Below are 9230 nucleotides of genomic sequence, written 5' to 3' on the forward strand. Positions count from 1 at the left end.
GAGGATGGAGGGAAACCCAGCCAGGAGATAAATAACCCAGCTGACACACGGGAATGGTCCCTTCCCAGAGCTCCAGGTCCAGCTGCTCTGCTGCAGGGATGCACTGCTGTGGGGTCCCACCCTCCCGGTGATCCCGCACACCCTAAATCACTCTCAGGAGCCTCGGTGCAGGTGGGGGGCTGGGGAGGGGCTGGAGGACAGCCCTGATCTTTCACCCCTCGCCCAGGGTCCGGCTGGGAGCGCCGAGCCCGGTGGTCTGGCCCAGGTCACTCATCCCTCACCTCCTGGTCATCTCCATCACAAAACCAGGAGCAATAACTCAGCGTGGACGGGAAGTGGAGGGCGTTGATTTAGATCTGGGGACGGGCTCTCCTCGCCCTGTCCCTCCTTGCCCTGGTGGGGCCAGGTCGTGCCCGAGCGCAGCTCCCTGTGCAGGAGCAGGCTGAGGGGACACGGTGCCACAGTTTGTGTCCCCACATCCAGCCCTGCTGGCCCCACACTTGGGTGCTGCCCAGGGAAGGAGCGGAGCGGCCGGGACAGGGCCGGGTGCTGCCGGGCTGGGGGGGTGAGAGGTGTCTGGGGTGTCACATCCCACTCCCCACCCGGCCATAAATCAGTGCTGGGCGTCACCAGAGGAGGTGACAAAGCCACCCTTGCCTGAAGGCCGGAGCAATCCTGGGGTCAGGCCGTGATTTACGTCGCCGAGCCCGTTCCCGCTGTGGATCCCGCTCAGGAGCCTGGTGTGGGCCGAGGGTTCCTGTCCTCTGCCTCGCCCAGAGCCCACACCACCCGCCTGCAGCCCTTTTCCTTCCCCAAGCCGCTCCAGAGGGGGGGATTGTCCCTCTGGGTGGGTCCTGCTGTGCCGAGGAATGTCCCTCCCTGCCTCTGGCGAGGACAAAGCGCTCGGAGCATCCGTCACACTCCGCTGGCCACCTCGGGACGGTGGGACAACAACCCCTTGTCTTGTGCCTGCCTGGACATTCCCGGAGGATACTCTGTGTGATTCCATGATGAAGAAGCCCTGGGAAGCCGGGGGATTCACCGGGATTTACCCCCAGTACACGTTAAGACCATAAAGCTCCTCAGCCCCGGGGCAGCAGCGCCGAGCCGGCAGGGCTGTGACATGCAGGAGAAGTGAGCTCTGCCAGGAAAAAAAACAACACCAAAATAAAATAGAAATCTGACCTTAGTTCCCTGAATTTCACAAACCTGGTGCAAGTAGAAAGGATCTGCTGCCTGAAAAGGAATTAAGGACTTGGGTGCTTTATAAATAATTTTTTTTCTCGGTTCTTCTCCTTGGCAGAGGGATCAAAGGGGGTTCATGAGGATTTTTCACTCGAGTTTTTCCATTTGCCTTTTTTTTTTTTTGGATTCCAGCTCGAGGGCAGCACAACCAACAGCCCCTGAACCCAAACTGGATGGGATGGAGGGTGTCCATGGGGAGCAGAGTGTGGGAACAGGCACTGGGAGCCAGGACACCAAACCAGGGTGGTGTGAGCCCGTCACCCCCTCGGCACAGTCTCCACACTCCAGGGCTGGTGAGAGGCTCCAGCAGCTCCCAAACCCGTGGCTCCCTCTGTTCCCATTCCCACCCCACCATCCTCTCCTTTTTAATTTAGGACCTCGGGGTTAAAAAAAATAAATAAATGCCAAGAGAGAGGCTTTTCTGATTAAATTACAGCTGGCCAGCGCCGGGGCCGGGGATCAATTTCAATTTCTTCCCTTTTTTTTTTATTTTGGAGGAGGGGGAAGCTCCGGGGAGGGCACGGAGGAGCGGGGAGGGAAATCAGACTTGCTAATTCCCGCCTGTAATTATTCCTAAAGGGAAACGGTGGCGCACGAGGTCCCTGGTGTGTGCGGGGGAGTAATTTAGGGTTGCTCTGCGAGGTCTCTATGAAATTTGGAAGGAGAGGGGCTCTCCCCCCCCCCGGTAATTGTATTTCTGGTGCCGCAGATGGTGCTGGCTCCGGGTCCTCGCTATAAAGAAGATGGATCGTGGTGCGAGGAGGGAGTGAGGTGACGGCATCGCTCGGCTCCATGATGAGCATTATCCATCAGCCCTTTACAAGGCAGCGGGAGCCGGGACAATAAGGAATTGCCCGGCAGGTAGAGAGGCCACCACATCCCCTGCCCGGTGGCCCCGTCCCCAGGCAGATCCCCTGTCTTCACCTGGGTGGGTTTTACACCAGCTCTTCTTCCTGGTTGTTGCTGGGTCTCTCGGTCTTCTCACATCCCCATTTTTATGGAGATTCCGCTTTTATGGACTCCTCTCTTCCCCAGGAGCACCGTGGTGGCTGCAGGGTCACACGTGTCCCTGTGCAGGAGTGGGGATGCCCAATATTTGGACTCCATCCCTGTGGGCCTCCTCAGACTCAGGATATTCCATGATTCTGTGATTCAAACTGAGAATACCTCTTGAAACTGCGATCTTGCAAGACCTGTTAGGTCCTGGATGTCTGGGATGGGATGAGAAAGGGCCTGGCTGGAGAGCAAAGCCTGGAAATGAGCCCAAGCCCAGCAGGGAAGGTCCCCGTGGGCTGGTGGTGGCCATGAATGAAATAATTGATTTTTTTTTTTTTTTTAAAAACGCTTGTGGCAGGGAAATGGCTTTGTCCTTTGCAGGAATTTCCATGTATTTATAAAACATTGTTACTTGAGCAGTTCCCTGGATTCCTCCTCTCCCAGCAGCACGAGCCGTGCTCGCACACCCATCCTCTTCCTCCCCCCCCAAGTGCAGCTGCTGCTGCTCACTCCGCTTTTCCAGGGGCTCCCTGTGTGATCCTCAGCCACGGGAAAAGCAGCTCCTGGAGCTGAGAGAAAGCCTAAAAAATTCCCTTGGCTCCAAGGGGTCTCCTACTTTTTGGGGAGCCTGGGGAGAAAGGGGGGCCAGAGGAAAACTCAGGGGGCTAAAAGAGAAGCTGTAAATGAGGCTTCTCGTGGGGTAAATGAACATCCAGATATCGGATCACACAGGGCAGGAACTGGAATGGGAGAGTGGGATGGTGGAGCTGCTCCCACCCGGAGCATCCCTGCGTGGGAGGGAAGGGTGGGATGCCCCGAATGTGGGGAAGGGCCGGGGCTGGAGCCGGGTTGGGTGATTTACAGGAGGTGACAAGGCCAGCTGGAAATGATGGATAGGAGGTGGGAAACGCCGGTCCCCAGCTGGGCCCGGGGTGGCAGCGGAGGCGAGGGGACGTCCCCAGCTATTTATCATCTCTCCCCAGGCCCCTGCAGGACTGTGAACACCCAGTGTCCAGCACGTGGGGGGGAATTAACCCTTTCCAAGGACTCCAAGGGGGCCTGAGGGGGGTAAAGGCTCTGCTGCTGGGTCCTGGTGTCAGCAGGAGGGTGTGGGTTTGCCCCCAGTCTCTCTCTCTGCCCCAAAGCACCCGCAGATGGGTGCGGTGCTGCTGCTCCAGAGGAAGGTGGGTTTTGAGGAAGCTGGGCCGGCTGTTTCTCGGATGGAAAACAGCCCTTCCCTTTTTCCAGGTTTTTTTGGGCGGGGGAGGGCTGTGCAGGGTGGGCAGGCTGAGGTCGGCAGCTCATCACAGGAGTGAAGACCACGAGCCCCAGCACCCTCCAGCAGAAGGAGGGGAGATCCCGGGGCAGGGGGAGCAGCAGAAAACTGCTGGATCCACAGGGAATGCCCCGGGCTCCCTCCCGCAGCCCCTCGGCCGGTGCTGCCTTATTAGATTTGGCAAAATATTAGGGGAGTGTTTGGAAGGTTAATTAACACAAGGCTCTGCAGCCTGGGAACGCGGCGGCACCGCTGGTTCAGCCCCGGGCCGGGGGGTTCAGCTGCCGGCGGGAAATCAAACCCGCCCGGGACCACCCGGAGCCGCTTCCCAGCCCCGTCACCTCCAGGGTCCAGGAGCAGCCCTCACTGGCTGGTTCTTCCCGGTTTCCATGAGCATCAGAGCATCCCTGAGGCGGTGATTCCCAGTTATCCCAGCCCTGCTGGGACGTTTCCTGGTGGGGAAGCTGAGGAAGGGAGATGTGAGGGATCGGTGGAGCCGTGCAGGGGCTCTGCCCGGGGGGGCCAGATGCCACCTCATCTCCCCTGGCTGGACTCCATGACTTTAGAGGCTTTTCCAACCTAAATGATGCCGTGATCCTTCACTTCTCACCCCACGAGAGCCGCAGGGATCAAATAAACCCAAAAGAGCTCCTTGCAGTGCACTTTGGGCAAGGCAAAGGCTTTTCCTTGGACACAAGCTGAGTTTGGAGGACAATCCCGCTCCTGGCAGCGGGGCAGGGATCAGCATCACCGTGGTGGGAGGTGCTGCTGCCATTCCCAGTCCAGGATGGTGGGAACGAGGGGGACACGGAGCCAAGGGGCCGTTTGGGGCTGTGACACTGAACCCCCCCGGCCGCCTGTCCCCTGGGGTGTCCCCCCAGCCGGGTGTTGGGGTGCAGCCGTAACCCGACGCTCCCATTCCTGTCGTGTTTTACATGTGGTTGTATTTTGTTTTGCCAACCTTTGCTTTCCCCAAAGGAGGGAATGAAAGGGCCAGTGTGCCGCCAATTTATTGTGCCCCCCGAGAGCCCCGTGGCTGCCGAAAAAGCAGATGCCTCCTGCTTAATCTGGCCTGTTGCTATGTAAACCTCCTTCCTGCTTTGATGTCCCCTATAAATACTCCATGTGTTTCCAATAAACTGGCATTTTTATCACTGGAGCTGTTAAAGGCAGATCTGTGTCCGATTTGTCCCCGGGCTCGGCCGGGGGTTCGCTGGGGGTAAAACCTCCCTGCCCTTGGAAAGGGGCTCCTTGTATCTGGGGGTGGGGGTCCTGCAGGGGAGGGGATGCGGTGATGGCACCTCTCCCGGGTCCAGGAGATGCTCCCAGGGGTGTGGGATGTGCCTGGGTGCTAATCCTGCAGCAGTCGGGGCTGAACCAACAGCCCCAAACCCTGGGCTGGGATCACCACAGCCCCAAACCTTGGACTGGCATCACCACAGCCCCAAACCCTCGTCTGGGATCATCCCAGTCCCAAACCTTTGTCTGGGATCACCAACAGCCCCAAACCTTGGGCTGGGATCATCCCAGTCCCAAACCCTGGTCTGGGATCACCACAGCCCCAAACCCTGGTCTGGGATCATCCCAGTCCCAAACCCTGGTCTGGGATCACCACAGCCCCAAACCTTGGACTGGGACCACCCCAGTCCCAAACCCTGGGCTGGAACCACCCCAGTCCCTAATCCTGGGCTGGAACCACTCCACTCCCAAACCTTGGACTTGGATCACCAGAATCTCAAACCCCACAGCCCCCAGGACCCTCAGGGCTTTGTTGGGTCTCCCCCTCCCAGCTCAGCCTCCCCTGAGGTGCTACTTGCCCGTGTTTTGTTTCAGAGGCTCTCACAGACCAGGAGGAAGCCTTGGGGTTCCCTGGGGACGAGCTCAGGCATCTCATTTTTTTTTATCCCAACCCTTAATTTCGTAGCTCAAACGACGTGACGGCCAAAGGGAGAGCAGGGAACACACCCCAGAGTCCTCCTGTGAGGAGCATCCCTGCAGCAAGGGCCTTCCTCCTCTTTGTTACCATCATTTCCCTGAGCTGTCGGGGTGACACCCGCGCTCTGGGCACGACCAGCACCGAGCTGAGCTCTCGTGGAAGTTGCAGCACAAGTGGGCTACCAGCCGTGGGGCTGGGCTACCGACGCCTCTGCCCTGTTGGGAAACGGGGGGGAGGGGTTGTCGTGGGGGGGGTTTTAATCCCTGTTTTGGCCTGAAACGTGGTGTCAGGAGCCTGGCTGATATATGCTGCGGGAGAAGGGGTCGGCAGCGGCGGTATTCTTTATTTTGACAGGGCAATGAAAGTGTTATGTAGTCGTGACGCCTCCCTGCTGCTCCACCCCCCTCGGCCTTTATCAACCTGAAAGAGCCCAGGATCCTATTTATAACCTAACCTGAATTGTGCCGTGCCTGGGGAAGGGGCCACAAAGAGCAGTGATTTATGAAGGTGGAAAAAAAACAATGCAGACCCTCCACGCTCGCCCCCGGCCCGAGGGGAGACCCCTTCACCCACCCCCAGCCCCTGGGGAGGGACTGTATGAGGTGGGAGCAGCTCCTGGGCTTGTTTTTGGGGTTGAGATGGGAACCCAGAGCTTCCCAGGCACCTGATCCCCGGCTCGAGCCTCTCCATGGACCTGTCCCGTTGGGTTTGCAACCTTCCTGGGTGGGTTGTGTTCAACCTCCTTGTGGGGAGGGGGGGATTGGACCCCCTGGTTCTCTTCTGCAACTCCACTCACCTCGGGATGCGCACGGGCTCCTTTCTGCAGTTGTTTAATAGGGTTTAAATTAATTACTGGGATAAAAAGCGCTTCCTGCCGGCGCGTGGGAGCGCTGACAGATTGCAAAGCCCCTCGTTACGCTGCGCTGCGGGGGGAAGGGGAGGGATGACAGGGAAGCTCCTCTCTCCAAGGTCAAACCACTTCCAGCCCTCACCTCTGCCTCTCTAATAACCTCGTCGATGAGCACCAGCGGCTCCGAGGGGACAGGACACCCACTGTCTCCACGTGCAGGCACAGGGGGACACCCCCACTGGGTCTCAGGGATTGATTTGGGTGGCTGGGTGCCACCCTCACCCTGGTTCAACGCCCCAAACCCACCCTCCTCAGTGGCAACTCAGCTTTCCAATGCCTCTTTTGGTCTCTGAGCAGTTTGGAGAGAGTTTGGGTCTGCCCTTCACTGTGCTGGGGCTGTGGGGGTCCCTGTGCCACCTTCCTCGCCTGTGCCCCTCTCCTTCCCCTTTTTTCCCCTTTTTCCCCCTTTTTGGGGGCAGGGTGGTGACACTGGTGCCACCCATGGGCCTCTTGCCCCTTGTACATCCCTCGGGTTATTGCTGCTGACATCTGAATTTGGCGTGTGGAAAACCTTCCCTCCCGGGCCGTGACACGTTGATGGCTGAAGCAACCCAGCAGGGTTTTGACTTTCCCTGCCCTAATTACTGCCAGATTTCTCAGCCCCGGTCCTGTGCTCCCAGGGGGGGAAGGGGCTGCACGCGTGGGGAGCAGGATGGGCTTGGGAAAACCCACCTCGCCCTCGTTTCCCTGCAACCGGGAAAGAGGCACCACCAGAACCAGAATATGAGAAATTTTCAGTGTAAAAGGGAAGTAGAAGTTGAGCTGAACAGCACCAAATGTCCCCTTAAAGATGCTCAGCCTGCTGGCGGGGTTCTCCTCCACCTCTGGATCATCCTGGGGGTGATGTGCTGCTTCCCACCCTCCTCTGGGTTCACCCCACGAGCTCCCCACTCCCGGCACAGCCCCCCCCGCGCCGCAGTTTCACACCGAGGAGCTTAACGAGGGTGTTCCTTCTATCTCAACTAATTTATTCTGGTATACACCGAGGTCAGCCGGGGTGCAGGGCACTGCAACCCGAGTGAGAAAAGCTCTTGACAACGGAGATGCTGCTCTGCTTTCCGTCAAGCGTCAGCCCCGCTGCCATCGGCGCTTCCCTTCGGAGCCGCGCTGCCGGCCCGGGATGTGGCACCTCCCAGCCGCTGGAATCGTGCTGGGAACCTCCTGCCTGGCATGGTTTGGTCTTACCTGCCCGAGCAGAGCCCTGGGAGAGGGCAGGACACGTTGTGGGAAAAGCAGATCCGGGTGCTGGACTCAGCCAAGCACGAAAAGCAGCAGAGGGGAAGGGCCGGAGCTGCCACACGGATCCTGGAGACTGAGGAGCTCGTCTTGTGTCCCCAGTGCTGGGGACAAGAGGAGCCAAACTGCCTGGAGAAGTGAAATGTGGATGGATGGATGGGTGGATGGATGGGTGGATGGATGGATGGACGGATGGATGGATGGACAGGAGACCTCGGTTTTCCTCTTCCAAAACTGAACCAATGCCGAGGCTCAGAGCTGTAGAATCTTCACATTTAGGACTTGCTTCATCAAAATACTGCTCCTCTTTCCTGGTTCCTGGAGGTCAGTAGGCACATCTGCAACGTGCTTGAAGTCCTTCTGCTTAACCAAAAGCCTTGCAGCAAGTCAAGAGGTTCCTCGATGGAGACATCCAAAACATCTGGAGCGACGCCCGCTCGGAGTTCATGTTTCATTGTGCGTTGATTTATCATGCCTTGAGTTAATTATTGACCTTAGCCTTGCCTTGGTCAATATTTACCTCCCCAGGTCAATAAATCTTGACGTTCACCTCAACAGAAGTCAATATCTCCTTAGTGTTTATCTATTCCTTCTGTTGCTAATTTTGCTGAAAGCTTTTATTTATTCTTTGAAGCGCGTGAGGAGGAGCCACCTTTGCTCACCCACCACGGGCAAAGCCCCTGCTGCTCCACGATGGCTCACGTGGGACACAAACCCAGGGTGGCATCACTCAGCCGAGGCAGGGCACTGCTTTCCCTGATCCAGCTGATGAGATCTGGCTGATTTTCCACCTTTTCTGATGGAGCTGGGACCACAGCCTGGCTGCTGAGAAGACCACGTGGCCCTACCAGGAGCTGGACAAGTACTGGGGTAGGAGGGAGCAGAATGGCAGCTTGTCCTCAGGTATTTGTGGGAAGATGGGCCAGTTGTTGCTGATGTCACCCCTGCTTTGCTGCTTGGTCCTAGAGCAGCCTGGGGGTGCCATTCTCATGGCACATCAGCTGGGGGTGGTTGGGGACATGAGGCTGAGGACACGGGGGCTCATGGATTCTTCTCTCTTATCCCTGATGTCATCTACAGAGTTTGGGCCCCTGAGCCCGGGACAAGCTCTGCTGGGTGCTGGATTCTGCAGCATTGGACATGGCCACAGACTTTGTCTTACAGTCATCAAATGACAATTTGTGCTGAGTGGAGACTTGTGTCAGTGGTGGGCGTGGCAGTGCAGGGTCAGTGGTTGGACTCGATGGCCTTAGAGGGCTTTTCCAACCTTTATGATTCCTTATCCGATTTGGGAATGAATCTCTGCTCCTTGCCTCTTGTTGCACGTTCCCTTGCCCACCAGGACCCCCTGCCACAATCCCTAATCTCTCTCCCCCCGCCAGGAGAGGGGAATAACCTCCATCTCCGTGCTCCTGCCTCGAACTTTTAATATTTTAATTGAGTGAATTGACCTGGAGTAGTCCATTGAACTCTGCCCGACCTTTTAAATAACAGGTCAAGGATTTAGCTTTGCTGGGCTGACCTCGTCCCTTATCTGCTAACGCTGCTCCTCTCTCAATTAGCTGCTGCCCCCCGACCCGCTGGGCTTGGGACCACTTTGCCGGCGTCTCCGTGGCCTCCTCCACGCACGA

This window comes from Lepidothrix coronata, unplaced genomic scaffold (genome assembly GCF_001604755.1).
Source record: "Lepidothrix coronata isolate B3197 unplaced genomic scaffold, Lepidothrix_coronata-1.0 Scaffold281, whole genome shotgun sequence".
Classification (NCBI taxonomy): Eukaryota; Metazoa; Chordata; class Aves; order Passeriformes; family Pipridae; genus Lepidothrix; species Lepidothrix coronata.